Consider the following 16864-nt stretch of genomic DNA (forward strand, 5'->3'; position numbering starts at 1 on the left):
TCTCCAATGCATGAAAGTGAAAAGTGAAAGTGAAGTTGCTCAGTCGTGTCCGACTCTTTGCGACCCCGTGGACTGTAGCCCGCCAGGCTCCTCCGTCCATGGGATTTTCCAGGCAAGGGTACTGGAGTGGGGTGCCATTGCCTTCTCCATATAAACCACTAGTATATATCAAAATTCTCAAAAATGTATACACATCATTAACACACTGACGTCACATCGAGAACGTATACCAAGATAATAATTAAAGGTATCACAATGATGTTCACCACTATGCTGTAGATAGCTTCAGGAATATGGAAAACAAAACCTTGAAATTCCCTGTAAAGATAGACTGATTAAATATATTACGTTATGGAGCATCCAAACAGTATAATATTATATGATCAGTAAATATTTTAAAATTATGTTTACACTGAAAAAGATATTTATAATATAGCAAATAATTACATTGAGAAGACAGTACATCCAAGATAATTCCTGTTCTGTTTATACAAACATCATGCACAGATGAAAAGGTATAGAGGGAAGTCTAACATTTTCAATAGTAGCTGTTTCTGGGTGGGAAAATTAAGGATGATTCCCATTTCGTTTAAAATCACTAAAAATTGGTTTACTATTAATTAGATATTAATTACTAGAAAAATAGTGAAAAATTGAAAATGTACTTGCTCTTTGTCCCAGAAATTAAAGGAATTCATTATAAAGAAATAGAGGGACTTCCTTGGCAGTCCAGTGGTTAAGATTCTTCATTTCTCCTGTAGAGGTCGTGGATTTGATCCCTGGTCAGAGAACTGAGATCTTGCATGCCAAAAAGTAAAACAAACAAGCAAACAAAGAAAACTATTTAAAAAAGAAATAATTAGAGATGTGAGAATGGATGGTGATAAGAAGGTACTCAACACAGCACCAAAAAAAATGATAAAAATTGGAAACAATCTGAATATTCAAAACCAGGGAATGGTAGGATACAATGGAAAGCTATATGGTCACAAAAATCGAGTTGTAGAAGAATATTTGTTAAAATGGAAAAAAAAATTCACAGGATAAGGGAATGCAAGACAGGCTTGGAAACCATTTACCAAATGACATACCCTTGTTTTAAAAAAGCAGAAAATATTGAGCATTCTACACTAAAATAGTAGTGTGGTTATTTTCGGGTGGCTGAATCAGTCCTGAATATTCATTGGAAGGACTGATGCTGAAGCTGAAACTCCAATACTTTGGCCATCTAATACGAAGAGTTGACTCATTTGAAAAGACCCTGATGCTGAGAAAGATTGAGGGCAGGAGGAGAAGGGGACGACAGAGGCTGAGATGGTTGGATGGCATCACCGACTCAATGGACGTGGGTTTGGGTGGATTCTGGGAGTTGGTGATGGACAGGGAGGCCTGGAGTGCTGAGGTCCATGGGGTCGCAAAGAGTTGGACACGACTGAGCAACTGAACTGAACTGAACTGAGTTACAAATAAGCTCTTTTGTTTGACATTCTTCTGTGTTTTTAAGTGTTTTATATTCTGCATGTATTACATATTTCACTTTTAGAATTCAGGGAATCATTCAAACATCATCAATAACTTTAAGCCAAATGACAAAAAATAGGAAAATATTATAACATATACTCAAAGTATTTTAATATACTTAATCCATTAGAGCTCTTACAAGTCAAGAGAAAAAATACGAACATCTTAATAAGAAGATTTACATGGGAAATATAAAGACACTTAGAAATATAATCATTCAGTTAGCATATTAAAAAAAGGTTGACTATCACTAGCAATAAAGAGAATGTGAGTCAGAGAGAGATGGAAATTTTTGCTCTTCAAATTAGAATTCATTCTTCAAACACTGATAATACCCAGTGTTGCTGCTGGGTGGGAAATAGCCCTTCTCTCACACAATGATGCTGGCAGTGTAAATTGTTCAGCTTTCTGGAGAGCAGTTTGGCAGATATATCGAGAACCTTGAAAATGTTAATTCCTTGTGACCCAGGAGTTCAATTTCTAGGAATATATTCTGAGGAAGCAACCATGAATGTGCAAAAAAAAAATTTATGGGCAAGAAGGCTTTTTACAGCCTTACTTATAATAATGAAAATTCAGAAACAACCCACGTAAGGCAACAATGAAGCTTTGGCTCAGTGGGCACTCACAGTGTAGGCCTACAAGTCAATATGTGCGGTTTTCAAATAGCCAAACTCTCTGAACTGACAGATTTTTAAGTTTGTTGCAAGTTCATTAGTGGCAAAGATCTGACCTAAACGGAAAAGAGGCTTTTTCACAGCCGTTGTGTATCTCCCTTCATGTAATTATCCAAATGTTTTCTTGCTCAGATACTGTGTTTGATTCTAGGCTGCTGCTAATATTCTATTGCAGGTGCTTCATAAGATACCATTTTTACCAAGTCTTACCTTTCTCAGATCTAAACTATTCTGATTTCTGAAACATTTGGGCCACAAGGCTTCAGAGCATATTCATATGATGTAATCCTGTAGCATCATTTAAATTCACGTTTGCAAAGTATTGTTGGATATTTGGGTTAATCACAGTTTTTCTTAATGTTAAAACAAAATAACAAAAAAAGAAAAGCAGAATATAAAACTATGAGTATTTTAAGGTGTTTTGATTTTTTTAAAAGACAAAAGTATGTGTCTACAGAGTCTTTTAACAGGTGAAAGAGATTGAAGGAATATATCAAAATTTTGACAGTGGTTATCTCTAGATAATGGAATTATGAGTAATTTTAATTTTCTTCTATACATTTTTAATTTTCTCCAAATTCTTTGTAATGAACCTATATTATCTGCAACAAATAAATGTATTTTAAAAACATAAGCTGTGACCCCACAAAAAACTGACCCAGACATGCCCATGAGTGTCCAGGAGGCTCTGGCAGATGCATGGGTCGTCAGTGGCCTGCTGCAGGGTTGGAGGCAAGGACTGCAGCTATGCTCTGCACGGGACCTTTTGAAGGAGGTCCTCATTATCTTCATTACCTCCACCACAGTTTGGCCTCAGGTCAAGCAACACAGCCCCACCCATCAACAGAAAATTGGATTAAAGGTTTACTGAACATCCCCCTGCCCATCAGAATAAGACCCAGTTTCCTCCTCAGTAAGTCTCCCCATCAGGAAGCTTTTATAAGTCTCTTATAGCAAACACCCTCTTCCAACAACACAAGAGAAGACTCTACACATGGACATCACCAGATGGTAAACACTGAAATCAGATTAATTATATTTTTTGCAGCCAAAGATGGAGAAGCTCTATACAGTAAGCAAAAACCAAGACCAGGAGCTGACTGTGGCTCAGACCATGAACTCCTTATGGCCAAATTCAGACTGAAATTGAAGCAAGTAGGGGAAACCACTAGACCATTCAGGTATGACCTAAATAAAATCCCTAATGATTATACAGTGGAAGTGAGAACTAGATTTAAGGGACTAGATCTGATAGATAGAGTGCCGGATGAACTATGGACTGAGATTCGTGACATTGTACAGGAGACAGGGATCAAGACCATCCTCATGGAAAAGAAATGCAAAAAAGCAAAATGGCTGCCTGGGGAGGCTTACAAATAGCTGTGAAAAGAAGAGAGGCTAAAGGCAAAGGAGAAAAGGAAAGATATAAACATCTGAATGCAGAGTGTCAAAGGATAGCAAGGAGAGATAAGAAAGCCTTCCTCAGTAATCAATACAAATAAATAGAGGAAAACAACAGAATGGGAAAGACTAGAGATCTCTTCAAGAAAATTAGAGATACCAAGGGAACATTTCATGCAGAGATGAGCTCAATAAAGGACAGAAATGGTATGGACCTAACAGAAGCAGAAGATATTAAGAAGAGGTGGGAGGGATACACAGAAGAACTATATGAAGAAGATCTTCATGACCCAGATAATCATGATGGTGTGGTCACTCATCCAGAGCCAGACATCCTGGAATGTGAAGTCAAGTGGGCTTTAGGAAGCATCACTATGAACAAAGCTAGTGGAGGTGATGGAATTCCAGTTGAGTTATTTCAAATCCTGAAAAATGATGCTGTGAAAGTGCTGCACTCAATACGCCAGCAAGTTTGGAAAACTCAGCAGTGGCCAAAGGACTGGAAAAGTTCAGTTTTCATTCCAATCCCAAAGAAAGGCAATGCCAAAGAATGCTCAAACTACCGCACAATTGCACTCATCTCACACGCTAGCAAAGTAATGCTCAAAATTCTCCAAGCCAGGCTTCAACAGTACGTGAACCATTAACTTCCAGATGTTCAAGCTGGATTTAGTAAAGGCAGAGGAACCAGAGGTCAAATTGCCAGCATCTGCTGGATCATTGAAAAAGCAAGAGCATTCCAGAAAAACATCTACTTTTGCTTTATTGACTATGCCAAGGGCTTTGACTGTGGATCATAATAAACTGTGGAAAATTCTTCAAGAGATGGGAATACCAGACCACCTGACCTGTCTCCTGAGAAATCTGTATGCACATCCAGAAGCAACAGTTAGAACTGGATATGGAACAGCAGACTGGTTCCAAATCAGGAAAGGAGTATGTCAAGGCTGTATATTGTCACCCTGCTTATTTAACTTATCATACAAAATGCTGGGCTGGATGAAGCACAAGCTGGAATCAAGATTGCCGGGAGAAATATCAATAACCTCAGATACACAGATGATACCACCCTTATGGCAGAAACTGAAGATGAACTAAAGAACCTCTTGATGAAAGTGAAAGAGGAGAGTGGAAAAGTTGACTTAAAACTCAACATTCAGAGAACTAAGATCATGGCATCCAGGCCCATCTCTTCATGGCAAATTGATGGGGAAACAATGGAAACAGTGACAGACTTTATTTTTTTGAGCTCCAAAATCACTGCAGATGGTGACTGCAGTCATGAAATTAAAAGACACTTGCTCCCTGGAAGAAAAGCTATGACCAACCTTGATAGCATATTTAAAAGCAGAGACATTATTTTGTCAACAAAGGTCCATCTAGTCAAAGCAATGGTTTTTCCGGTAGTCACGTATGGATGTGAGAATTGGACTATAAAGAAAGCTGAGCACAGAAAAATTGATGCTTTTGAACTGTGATGTTGAGGAGACTCTTGAGGGTCACTTGGACTGCAAGGAGATCCAACTAGTCCATCGTAAATGAAATCAGTCCTTTATATTCATTGGAAGGACTGATGCTGAAGCTGAAGCTCCAATACTTTGGTCACCTGATGTGAAGAACTGACTCATTGGAAAAGACCCTGATGCTGGGAAAGATTGAAGGTGGGAGGAGAAGGGGACGACAGAGGATGAGATGGTTGGATGGCATCACTGATGTGATGGACATGAGTTTGAGTAGGCTCTGGGAGTTGGTGATGGACAGGGAAGCCTTGGCGTTCTGTAGTCCATGGGGTTGCAAAGAGTCGGACACAACTGAGTGACTGAACTTAGCTGCACTGAAAAACGTAAACTAAGCCTAGATAATTTTCTAATAGTTAGAAATGTAAGTATAAGCTCCTCAGAATAAAATGTCAAAGACAAGTAATTAGGGATCAAATTTAGCTCTTCCAAATCTGAGTCTTTCCTTCTTTCCCTTCTAGTGTGCTGTAGTTAAATTGGTGTTTTTGAAAGAAGACCCAACAGATTTTAAATAAATGCTATATGCAAACAGATTTCTGTAGATAAATGTATCTTGAAAAATATACAGGACTTTATTGCAGGACTTCTCAGAGCCTTTAATAGCCCTGAAGATGCAATATGTGTTTTAATAAGAGAGATATTATATGCTTAGTTCCTCCAGTGTATTTGGCCGTAAGTCTTTTCCATCTTATTTTATTTGTGTTTTTGTTTTATGTTATCTTGGGAAAGATAACATAAATGGTATGACTAGAACATCTTCGGAATATGCTTCTCATAAAATACTTTGGAAGTGCTGATCTAATGGAAAACTTCATTCTTTGAGGAAAAAAAAAAAAAATGTACAAGAAGTATTTCTAGAGTGGTAACAATTTCCTGTGGGAATGCTGACCTTTCTTAGCTAATAGCTCTTTCCTTTTAAGCGTGATCTTTACACGCATGTGAAAGATCACATTGCCAGGATGGAGACACTCATTTCTTTTTGGTAGCCATTTTGACCTAATGTGACTCTGTGGAGAACGATGACTTGCCTATTGCACAGATACTGATGGAAAGCAGGTGGAGGCAGGAAATCTAAGCTTCCAGATTTATTCTCGGAATCCTCTTTTAGGTATTCAGAACTTCTCACCTCTGTGAAGGGACCTGAGAGATATCCAGGAAATGGGGAGTTTAGTGAAACACACCTTAACCTGAGAGGGAGCAGGACATTCGTGTAACCCGTGTCAGTTTGCTTCCTCTCTCTGTGTCTCAAGCACTTGAAAATGTAAAATGAAGGAGTAAATTAGTACACAAAAGTAACCTTGTTTTGTCTTATTTGCCAGCTCTCATCAAGTGGTAGAAGTCTCCTAAAGTCTTGAGTCTTATGTCCCTGCTTGGTGAGAAAGAATGCTGTGATTGTTTCCTAATGTCTGCCCTGGGCATAGATCAAAGGAATGGCATCACTTCTGCCCCTCCTTTCCATCTCAGGTTATCTGAGTATTCTTGAACACAGTATTGTACACAGTATCTAAGTATTCTTTGTACACAGAAGAATTCTACAGAAAAGGTCTTGATGACCTGAATAACCACTGTGGTGTGGTCACTTATCTAGAACCAGACATCCTGGAATGTGAAGTCAAGTGGACCTTAGGAAGTATTACTACCAATAAAGTTAGTAGAAGTGATGAATTCCAGCTGAGATATTTAAAATACTTAAAGATGATGGTGTTAAAGTGCTGTACTCAATATGTCAGCAAATTTGGAAAACCCAGCAATGGCCATAGAACAGGAAAAGGTCAGTTTTCATCCCAATTCCAAAGAAAGGCAATGCCAAAGAATGTCCAAACCACTTAACAACTGCATTCACTTCCCATGCTAGTAAGGTTATGCTCAAAATCCTTCAGTTAGGCTTCAGCAGTACCTGAATCAAGAACTTCCAGATGTACAAGCTGGGTTTAGAAAAGGCAAAGCAACTAGAGATCAAATTGCCAGCATTTGTTGGATCATTAAAGAAAGCAAGAGAGTTCCAGAAAAACATCTACTTCTGCTTCATTGACTACACTAAAACCTTTGACCGTGTGGATCGCAACAAACTGGAAAATTCTTAAAGAGATGGGAATACCAGTGCATCTTACCAATCTCCTGAGAAGACTGTATGTGGGTCAAGAAGCAGTAGTTAGAACCTTACATGGAACAACTGACTGGCTCAAAATTGGGAAAGGAATACGACAATGCTGTATATTGTCACTGTGTTTATTTAACTTATATGCAGAGTATATCATGTGAAATACTGGGCTGGATGAGTTACAAACTGGAATCAAGATTGCTGGGAAAAAATCAACAACCTCAGATATACAGATGATACCACTCTAATGGCAGGAAGCGAAGAGGAACTAAAGAGCCTCTTGATGAGGGTGAAAGAAGAGAATGAAAGAAGTGGCTTGAAACTCAGCATTCAAAAAACTAAGATCATGGCATCCGATCCCATCACTTCATGGCAAATAGATGGGGAAAAAGTGGAAGCAGTGACAGATTTTCTTTTCTTGGACCTCAAAATCGTGGCAGATGGTGACTGCAGCCATGAAATTAGAAGATACTTGCTTCTCGGAAGGAAGGCTATGACCAACCTAGACAGTGTATTGAAAAGCAAAGATATCAATTTGCCAACAAAGGTGCCTATAGTCAAAGCTCTGGTCATTTCAGTAGTCACGTATGGATGTGAGAATTGGACCATAAAGAAGGCTGAATGTCAAAAAATTGATGCTTTCAAATTGTGGTGCTGGGGAAGACTCTTGAGAGTCCCTTGAACAGCAAAGAGATCAAACCAGTCAATCCTAAGGGAAATCAGCCCTGACTATTCATTGGAAGGACTGATGCTGAAACTGAAGCTTCAATACTTTGGCCATTTGATGGGAACAGCTGACTCATTGGAAAAGACCCGATTCTGAGAAAGATTGATGGCGAAAAAGAGGGCGGCAGAGGCTGAGATGGTTGAATGACATCACCGATTCAATGGACGTGAACTTGGGTGAACTCTGGCAGATGGTGAAGGACAGGGAAGCCTGGTGTGCTGCAGTCCAATAAGTTCCAAAGAGTAGGACATAACTTAGGGACTGAACAAGTATTCTTGAAGACCCAGACTACTTCAGAATGGACAGGTGGGAGCCAGCACCCAAATCTACCTCTTGTTTCATAAACTCTGGTGATCTTTCACCTCACTCTCTCCCCTCCCCTTCTCCTTTTAAAAATTTCCTTTATCCATGAAGATTCCAGACTCTTGGCTCTCAGTCTCTGTAATAGCAAAGTAATGATTTTTCTATAGTAATATTCGTATACTCCCTTTCTTTCACCCTCTTGCCAAAGATGAATCTGTTTTTACTAAAAGAGAAAAAAGGAAAAAAAAATACATATGTAAAAATCACACATCCTCACCATGTGCAAAAATCATGTGTTTGGCAGCGAGAACATCTTTCTGAGGCCAAATGGCATTTTTCTTTTCTTGCAAAACGAGCAAAATAAAAAAAGTCTTACTTTCCCAGCAACTGGCACTGAATTATTGGCCCTTGTCAGTTGCTGCCACTAAGGGGCCTCTCATCCGGGAAACCCGTGATGCTGGGAGACCAAGAAGTCCTGGGGGAATCTGGCTACAATTGCTTTTCCTGTTTTGCAGAGGGAGAGAAACGCACAGAATATGGTTGACAGAACCACAGTCATGGGTATAAGAGCGAGCGTGGTGTGGAGCACAGACAAGCCAGAGTGTCAGTAACTGCTTTATGACTTACCAGCTGGGGGATCTTGGGTAGCATTCTTAACTTCTCTGAGAATCGGATTGCTCGATAAAACGGTAGTGCAGCCCCCATGTTCCTGGAATTAGTCAGTCATTGTGTGCAAGGAATACTCCAGAGAACAAAACAGACAATAGTCCCTGCCCTTGGGAAGCTGGTATTTTGATAGCGAGGGGCAAACTGGAAGGGGATGGGAGGGAAAGACAGTTAATATACACATTAATATATTAGTTAGTGTATACTTTAATATATATTAATTCAGATAGCCTGAATACTCAGAAAAAAAATTCTATCTGGGCAGGGGAGTAGGAAATGCCTGGGGTGGGGTGCCATCTCTGATAAGATGTCCAAAGAAGGGGCCATTAAGATGCCATTTGGGTAGACCAGGAATTGGTGGGGCAGCAGGTGCGGGAGGGTGGAGTTAGGGAGACCCCTCAGGGGGGCTGCTGCCAGACTCTGGGGGAGCAATAAGATGGCCTGGACCAGGGGGGCACGGTGGTGGTGGGGAGGGGGAGAGATCTGAGCACAGTTTGAAAGTCTACCTGATTCAGTTGCTGTGGAATAATGAGAAAAGTCCCCGCCCAGTGCCCAGAATGCCGTAGCTGCTCAGTTAAGGCAAGGCCGCTCTCCCCAGTCATCTGACCAGTGCTGTTGGTGCCTGGGGAGGAGGAAGAACATGGACGTAGGCGGCTCACCCAAGGGCATCCTCGTTTATTCAGGCAACTCACCAGACGTTCCCTGGCCAAGCACCGTGGGACTGGCGGCATGGCTTGCAACAGGTGGTGGTGCTCAGGAAAGCGGGGCCGGGGACCCTGCTCGACCAGAGTGAAGGCACAGAGAGAGGCAAAAAGGGACGAGCCACCGGGAATTTTGTTTCCCAAACAGATCATAAAAGTGTGCCAAGATTTATCGTGGAGGAATCTAGTTAGTGGGGAGAACCCTGGAGCTAGTGTTTGAGTTGCTTTAGGGAGAACACATTTCAGTCAGGTGAAATAGGGCTCTTGAGAGAGTTTGTGGAGGATGAACCCTTGAATGCATCCCAGTGACAGAGTGCGGCTCTGTGGGGAGCCAGGGGCCCCCTCCTACCCCTCACAGGCTGTGGCTCCACGTGTCACAAGAGCGCGCCTCCCTCAGTCGAACTTGTCTGGTGCTGAAGACGTTCCTGAGGAGGAGCAGTGGGGCAGAGGACACGGGAGTCTCTGGGCCAGGACTGACAGGTCCGAAAGGGGCCTCAAGCTGTGTGAGCAGTGTCCCCTGAGAGGGTGTCGGAGCCACGAGGCAGCGAGCACGACAAGGGCTGGGTGAACAGGGGAGGGACGAGCCGGAGCAGTGTCCCATGGTGAACCAGGCGATCTGGGCTGGCACACAGGAAGCGGTTTCAGACCTTTTAATAGAGAGCTATTTTAATGTTTTAGAAAAATACCCATTTCCCTTTTTATGAGAGTGATATGAAACGGTCTTTTAAAATGCACTTATGGAAGCTTAAAAATAAGTTGACCTAATGAAAATGAATCAGCCAATAACAGTCTTGGTGGTAAAAGGTGAGGGTGAGCCAAGGGAGCCTGCAGGATTGGGAAGTGGTGGACTCGAGGGCACCTGGGTCCACGGGGCAGATTCAGGAGCGGCTGTCAGGGTTGGCAAGGCCTTGGATGGAGGCAGGGGGTGTTCCTGTTGTCATACCTGAAAACTTCCTGGACATGGATCTCCTACATGTCACAGGACATTTTTTTTTCTCCCTTCCAGATGCTTCCATCTCATCCTAAGCAGGTATAAAGGGAATGGGATAAGGAAGAGAAAGTCCTGGGACCCCTTATTTTTGTGTAAGAACCCAAAGACCTTAAGGCAGCCACTCCTGACTTGCTCTCAAGGCTGACTTTCTTGCCAGCACTTTGCTCACCTCCCGAGCCCAATGGCCTCTGGGCTCTACAGGATGTCTTCCTGTCCACAGTTTGTAAAATGCAGACCTTTAGAAAGTGGAGCTAAAAAGTGACCTCTTTCCCCTCTGTCGGGGCAGGGGCAGGGGCCAAGGCAGGAGTAAAGCTGTCCCACCCTTGCCACCCAACCCTGCTTTCCTTCCCCCACCCTCCTCACTACAGGGCCCGTGTCCTTGAGAGCTTGTGGGACCACAGGCCCCATATCCTTGTGGTGGCCTTGGGCGGGCAGAGGGGCAGGCCCCCTGAAGGCCATTCAAAAGCCTTAAGAATGTGGCCCATGGGTTTCAGGGGGCCCGGGCACCAGCAGCAGGGTGGGCAGCAGTGACAGGTTACTGATATACTCAGTGAGCAGCCTCACGGCCGGCGTCAGACCCACATACTGGGCAAGAGTGTGTGCTGGTGCCCGGCGTCCAGGCTTCAGGGCTGGCCCCCAGTGGGCTGTGAGAACCTGACGTGCCGCTTGCCCTCATGGTGGCTCAGGGTCCCCACCCATTAAGGGGTCATGCCAGCCCTTCTCTCCGACACTAGAACGGAAATTAGAAGCCACCTGCATGTACAGGGTCTGTGCCCAGTCCTGGATCCGGTCTCAGTAAATGAGAGCTATGATTATTGTCACTGTCATCGTTGCCATGATTGATGCCAATTCCCGTATCTAGTCTGGAAATAGCTTCCATCCTCACCGCTGACCAGAAGCGTGTGACGTTCCGCGGCTTGTCTGATGATGGCCTCTCCAAATCCTCAAAGAGACTCCCCCACCCCCGCCCTACCTTTCCATGCTCCTGACATCCCAGGCCTCGGGCTTCCTGATCCTCCACACCCTCGTCTTTAGGTGTGCACAGCGTTGGGGGAGGAGAGGGCTTCGCCTGTCCTTAGGTTTGAGGGCACTCTTGCTAGAACATTGACCCCAGGGGCAGGGACTACCCTGGGGAGGGAAAAGGAGAGGAAACACAAACTTCTGAGTCAGATGGATCATGTTGGAATCTGGACTGTGCCATTTTTAAAATGTGTGATCCTTCTTTATAATTTTGAGTCTGTTTCCCCATCTATAAAATGGGCACGATGCCTGCCTCACAAGGCTAGAATGAGGAATGAAGAAGATCAGGCATAAAATCCACTGCCTGAGCCTGGGATGATGAGTCCTCAATGCATCCTGTGTCCGCCAGCCCCTCCCCGCCACACCAGGCTGGGGCCAGGCTGGACAAAGCCAGCCCTGAGCCAAGGCTGCTTGGTGGACAGATCGTTTCTTCTGTCCTCAAGGACATGCTACGTATGTCCTTGTCTGGGTTCATCTGCACCTGTCTCCCTCAGCTGTGTGACTTCAGGTTGGTCCCTTGCCCTCTCTGGGCCTGAATTTTCTTTCTAAGCAGGGAATGTAAGTTCCCTCAGTCTGTCCCGGCAGAGGACAGCCAGTGCAGCTGGTCTGGCTGGGGCAGAGGGCTGTGGCCCTTTCCCAAGCCCTTTTTGGTCCAGGTGACCAGCCAAGTGGCTAATTAGCACTCTGGCAACCAGGTAATCAAGGTCAGCAGGTCAGAAGTTAATCATTTCTTCAAAACACCAGCAAACACCCCATTTCCACATACTTGGGAATAATAAAAATCACACAACCAGGGCAAGCTTCAGAGGCCCCTCTTCTGATCCGGATTGACCCCAATTAGCCGGGTGACCTTGGGGAGTTACCTTCTCCAACCATGGCCTCAGCTTGCTCATCTGTGAAATAAGAGTTTGGGATTCAGGGGGAGTTGCAGAGGGTGATGTTCCTTGATGGTTTCAAAGGCGGGAAAGTGGTCTGGGGCCAGGCGATCTCACATGTCACTTCTTCCCTTTTTGGCCCTATCTTCTCACTCACTTTCCCCAGAACTGGGACTTTCTTGCTGCAGTGCTGCTCGGGAGCCCGTCTGCCCAGCCTGCTTCGCCCTCCAGCTCTGATCCTTGGAATCCAATTGATCTCATCCTCCCACCTGGCCTACATCCCTCCTCTTGGGAAGGGAAGCCTTCCATGCCCTCTTGACCCTTCTGTCTTCTGATTGTGACTGTGGTAACAGTGAAAGTTTATCCGGGGTGCCTGGTACACATGATCAAAGGGTGCTGGGGCGGCACAGGGAGGAGAGTCTTCAACTTGTGCCCACACTGTGTGCTTCCTTAGGGCAGGAGAGATGTCTCCTCCAGCACCTGACACTTAACGGTGCCTGGCGGTTGCCAGGAGGCAGGCTGCAGGGGTGCCATTTAGAGCTGGGGTCTGGGAAAGACATTCGTCTGACGGGTCTGTAAACACATGCGAATTTAATTCCAGAGATAACTGTACCCACAATTCCTAGGGGAATGCAATTGTTAAGACTCCTCACATGAAGGTACGTCTATACCCAAAGAGCAAACAAACCCAAACACCTCTAACGGAGAAGGGTCTAGCCCTGGCTCTGCCATAGATCTCCCAAGCCCACCCCTGTGAGTGACCTGGCTCTTTCCTGGGGTGGAATGAAAGGATGTCATCCCCAAAGCCACAGCTGGCTCTCCTCTCCCAGCACATGGGCCTCAGAGTCCTCCTAGCAGCCACTACGCCTAATCAGGACAGACGCTCCTTCTATAGCACATGCTTCCGGGCTGGGCTGGCTTCCCACCTGACCCCGACTGTCTCTCTGGCTTCCCTGAGGCTTCCCTGGGTGCAAAGTCCAGAGACCTCTGCCTCTCCACCTGGCTCCCGCCATGATCCCAGGGGCTTAGCTTCCAAAAGATGAATCACGTACGCATTCCCACCAGCAGGTCTCCTGTTATCCTATCCCCAGGGTGAGCAGCAGAGGGGAAAAATAAAAGAGAGAGAGAGAAAAGTTAGATGTCAAAAGCAAGAGCAAACAGCTTACAGGGAGAGTGCTGTTAGTGTGCACTTTGTCTCTCTTGATTTGGGGTAGGCGGTGGAGAGGCAGGGTGGAGCTGGCTACAGCTACCTGGGGTCTGGTTGCTGTCTGTCCCAGCTCTGTCTCTTTAAGAGAACCTGGGGCCAAGATTTATTGGCTGCTGGGGCCCTGCTGTGTGTGTGGCTTGGTGTTTACAGGCCTGGGGAAGGCTGAGGTCTCCCTTCCCAGGCTGCGGGGTGGTGGTGACCTGGAGTTGGGGCAAAGAATGGCTGCCATTCATGGTGGGGTTCACAGCAGGACTTGGTGTGCTGCCCAGGGGAGCGGGCGGCCGTGTCCCTGTAACAGCCAGGCCTGGGACGCAAATCCCACCCTACTGGGTTCAGACAGGGAGGGCAGGGGGCAATGGTTTGTCCCGTTGGAATGCCTAAGCAACCTTGCTGGGGCCTGGAGAGCAGGCAAGAGCCCTGGACTGCATGTCTACCTGGAGTTTGCAGGTACCCGGGGTGGCCCAGAGCTGGGCAGGCAGAACACACTCCCAGGAGCTGAGACCAGCATTTGAGCCCTGACCAAACCAGGCCACACATTAAACAATGCAGAGGAAGGGGTGGGTGAACAGAGCAGCTTCCCCCTATGGACAGGGTATGTCCAGCAACAGAGAGTGCGGCTGCAGCCCAGGCACTCCACCAACCTGAGTCTTCATTTACTCATTTGCTTATGGGAAGCAGGAAGGATGACCTCTGCCTCATAGGATTTTGGGGGAATTAAATAACGTAACATATGTAAAAGGCCTGGCAAAGTCAGTCCCCAGAAGTGAGTATTATTTTTAGCACTGTCTCTACTGCCCATTGTTCCAGAAGGCATGCTAACTCTGCTTTTCCAGCTGTGTGGTCCTGTGGGCTGAACACGCGGAGGCACGGTATCAAATCTCTAGCTTGCTCCTGTCAATAGTGGGAGCCTGGACACATCACTCAGGGTTGGGGGACATGCCTGGTGGCCCCTGAGCACCTCCTTCATGGCCAGAGCCTGGCCCACCTTGAAGGAAAAGGAGCTGACGTTTCCTGTGCACTTGCTATGAATCAGGAGCCAAGCCAAGTAAGTCACCTACTTCTTCACTTTCTAATTTATTATTGTGGACCTTTGATTGTGGAAATATTCAAGGGTGGACAAAGACAGACGGGACAGTCATGAACACCCTTGGGGCCCATCACCCAGCTTCAGTAATGATTGACATTTGTCATTCTTTTTTTATCCATCCCTTCTGTTACCTTTTCCTTCTCCTTTTCTGTCTTCTCCCTCTCTGCTAAAATAAGCAAATCCTAGACATTGTATCATTTCACTCATAAATACCTCAGTATGTATTGATACAGGATACAAAATTTTAAAAAAGAAAGCAAAAACGTTATTATACCTAAAAAAGTGAACCACCATTTTCAATACATCTGATGTCCAGTCTGTGAATCATCTCATTTAATCCTCAAAATAACCCTTACGGATTATGAATACGGTTGCTCTCACCCATCAGATGAAAAAAGGAGTGAGTGAGACAATCATCCACTCGTGTATTGTTGCCTGGTTTGCAGCCTCATCTCTTGGGTCCACTTGCCCAGTGGGTGCTGGAGGCAGGATTTGGAATTGGGCTGTCAACTCTCAGAACCCGGGCCCTTCCTTCCCCACTCTTATCCTTGAACTCTGGAACCCATGGTCACTTAGCTGCCAACCTCACATGCAGGTCAGCCCCTCCCCAAGCCTGTTTTCCTTATGGCTTTGCGTCGACCTCAACTTTCTTGTCGGAGAAGGCAATGGCACCCCACTCCAGTACTCTTGCCTGGAAAATCCCATGGACGGAGGAGCCTGGTGGGCTGCAGTCCATGGGGTCGCTAGGAGTCGGACACGACTGAGCGACTTCACTTTCACTTTTCACTTTCATGCACTGGAGAAGGAAATGGCAACCCACTCCAGTGTTCTTGCCTGGAGAATCCCAGGGATGGGGGAGCCTGGTGGGCTGCCATCTCTGGGGTCGCACAGAGTCGGACACGACTGAAGCGACTTAGCAGCAGCAGCAGCAACTTTCTTGTGCACAAATGGCAACCATGCAACACCTGCATTCAAGAGCCGTTCATGACTTTCTGCCTCTGACAGTTATTTATTGGTCTATTTTGTCCCAGTGCCATTAGTGGTGCTTGGGTTCCAGCAGTGAACCAGGGGGGAGTCCTGTCACGCTCTTGTCAGGCTGCACACTTGCTACTCAAAGTGTGGTCCAAAGACCAGCAACTCAAGTACCCTTTGGAGCTGCAGAGAAATGCAGACACTCAGCTATCCCCTAGCCCTGTGGAACTGGATCTATGTTTCAATAAGATCCATGCAATTCATTTGCATGAAGGTTGAAGTTTGAGAAGCACTGCCTTAGGCCATGGTTCTCACCCTGGGTTGCACATTAGAAGGTTCTGCAGGGCTTTTAAAATATACCCACCCCTCAGAACCATTACATCAGAACCACTGATGATATTTAAAAACTCTCAGATGGATTTGAGAATGCAATCACCTTAAGTTTAAATTTGATCATTTTAAGGGTAAAGGAGCTGAAACGAAATCTCCTGCAGAGTACCTAGAACACAGTAGGTGCTAAATTAATGGTCTGTTTTACCCCTTGTCATCTCAAACTTGTTCCTAGGATGCCTCACCCCTTACTCCGCCTCCCCGCCTCCCAAAATCTCCCTGTGTTCTTAGGTGGTTTATTGCCTTTGCTGCTCCAAAGACATTCTCTGGCCTCACAAGCATCTGATCCCAGTGCTGTTCTTTGCTGGGAAGCCCCAGAACTGTAACCCGGGTTGGGTGGTTGGGGGAGGCTTTTCCTGGGAAGTCAGGCTGTAGGAGACACTTGAGCTACTCCCTGCCATGACCCGGTTTGCTGAGCTGGGCCGAGAGCCGCAAACAAAAATAAATAAATAAGTGCAGGCTCAGCCACATGTGCAAAGAGCTTTTCTTTCACCACGGCCGGATCCCAGTCCAGACGTTATCTCATCCCGCTCTCTCCCGCCAGGTGATGGGGAGCGGGGCAGGTGCCACCAGCCGCTGTGGCTTACCAGGCAGGAGCTGCGGTTTGAGTCACTGGGCACGCAGGAGAGGGCGCTGACCCCAGATCCTGGGCCACAACAGCAGCCGGGGCCCAGCCTGGCCTCGCTGGGTGGCCTGAGGGGCAGAAAT

The sequence above is a fragment of the Bison bison genome, unplaced genomic scaffold (assembly GCF_000754665.1).
Source record: "Bison bison bison isolate TAMUID 2011002044 unplaced genomic scaffold, Bison_UMD1.0 scf7180017864029, whole genome shotgun sequence".
Lineage (NCBI taxonomy): Eukaryota > Metazoa > Chordata > Mammalia > Artiodactyla > Bovidae > Bison > Bison bison.